At 53.4% G+C, this 2,129-nt stretch overlaps 1 protein-coding gene across 1 annotated transcript in view; it reads right to left on the reverse strand.

Moving 5' to 3' along the window:
* Window positions 1-2,129, reverse strand: part of LOC113213806 (uncharacterized) — a 71,073-nt gene that overhangs the window by 23,342 nt on the left and 45,602 nt on the right. The gene's annotated exons all lie outside the window — the stretch shown is intronic.

The raw sequence follows: 2,129 nt of genomic DNA on the forward strand, positions 1-2,129 counted from the left end.
CCTCCCTCCCTCTCGTCTCTCTCTCTCTCTATCTCTCTCTCTCTCTCCCTCTCTCTCTCTCTCACAGTGTCTCTCTCTCTCTCTCCCCGATGGACGGGTGCTGATGGAGGAGGCGGGGGAGGAGTGGAGGCGGCAGCCGGCCGATCCGTTTACCCAACGACACGGCCTATCCCAAGGCGGCCGGCCGCGCCTTGTCCTGTACTGTCCACGTCCAGCAGCAGCCACGGCGGCGGCGCAGCTTGGGAAAGTGAGAGCGTCGCAGGAGAAGCACGCGGGGCGGGGCGGCGGGGGTGCGCTATGCACTCGAGGGGTGCGCGTCCCCCGCAGGGTCCCCCCGGCCAGCTCCACACGCACCATTAAAGGGGATGCTGGTCGTCCCGGAGGATGGACGGGACGGCCGCGTCACAAACCTGACCTTAACAACTCGTCGCGCACGTCCCGGCCGCTGCTTGCCATTCCGCTCCCATCCTATAAAGCCCAAACGTGAGGCAGCGCTGTACCCTTCGATACCTCATCTGATCAGCAATCGGTTCGTTGTTGTTCTGTTTTCGTTTCTTTTTTTTAATCGAAACCGTTTTTCATTCAATAAGCGTCCGCAGACAATTTCGCAGCAAAAGAATGCTTCATGCGGGCCCTTATTTTTTTGTGTGTTTCTTTTTGTGTGTGTCAGCATGTCAGCACACGGAGATTGCGTCACGATGCTGCTGGCCCGCGAGATGCCCAGACGCAGCAGCTGCAGCGGCCAGCTTGCAGCCAGCTGCAGCCGCGGCCAGGCCACCCCGGGCGTGGCGTGGCGGGGCGGGGCTTGGCGGCGGCAGGTGACTGGACGCTGAACCGTTGCGTCAGAGAGCAGCCTTACGTTGCAGTTCGTCTTACTCGTGTGGCTTCGGAGCGCGGTGCCCCGGGAACGCTGCAGCTGCCTGCATACGGGAGCCGCAGGCCGCAGGACGGCGAAGCCTGCAGGCCTGTCACAGGCCGGTCCCAGGCCGCACGCCGCACCTCGACCTCGTGAAAAGAATCTCAATAGCCGAAACCCGGCATCTAACCATCCACCCATTCTATTCATCCACCTATTCCATCCATCAATTCAAACAATCTATTCAATCTATTTCATCTATATATTTCATCTTCCGATTCCATCTTATCTATTTCATTTATCGATTCCATCTATTTCATCCATCGGTTCTATATATTCCATCCATCCATTCATCTATTCCATCCATCCATTCATCTATTCCATCCATCCATTCATCTATTCCTTCCGGCCATTTTTCCCATTAATCCCATCCGTCCATTACATTTTCCATATCCTTTCCATTTTCTATATCCTTTCCATTTTCCATATCCTTTCCATTTTCCATATCCTTTCCATTTTCCATATCCTTTCCATTTTCCATATCCTTTCCATTTTCCATATTAATTCCATTTTCCATTCACCTAAATCCATTTTCCATTCACCTAAATCCATTGTTCATTCGCCTAAATCCATTGTCCATTCACCTAAATCCATTTTCCATCCATCCATCCATCCATCCATCCATCCATCCATCCATCCACCCATCCATCGCCGCACATGCACGCCCCGTCCCGCCCTCTCCGGCCGCCGGCCAGCCAACGGGACACCCATCAATCACATTTCCTCCCCCTCGCCTGCCCCCCTTCCCCCTGCTCCCCTACTCTCTCACTCCATCTCACAATCAGTAGTACGGCTCCTACACTCCATATCGCCCGTTCGATCCGGAAGGTCGTGGGTTCAAACACTCTCTATCCCGATCATTGCGCGAGAGCTCGCCTCCACCACGGACGCTCAGTTACTCTTGACGAGGACTGTTATAGGTTTTCGGCATTTTCGTCCGACAAGTCAGAACCTGCTTGTATTTCACACATTGGACGACTGTTTAAATCACTTGGATTACTTAAAACTTGTCAGTTGTCCTCACAATAATTGTCACTGGGAATCTGAGGTGTATAATCGTGTAGTCTGTTGTAGGAAAGAACATAGGCAAACGCATAACAGTCCCTCGAATGATCGTTTCAAATATCGGTCAACCATCAACGTACGTACGACTCCGAGCCCACCTGTCTACCGGTCGGTAAGCCCGGTCCGCGTCAGTAAGAAGCTTGCTGAC

This window comes from Frankliniella occidentalis, unplaced genomic scaffold (genome assembly GCF_000697945.3).
Source record: "Frankliniella occidentalis isolate FOCC.00 unplaced genomic scaffold, Focc_3.1 Scaffold29, whole genome shotgun sequence".
Taxonomy (NCBI): Eukaryota; Metazoa; Arthropoda; class Insecta; order Thysanoptera; family Thripidae; genus Frankliniella; species Frankliniella occidentalis.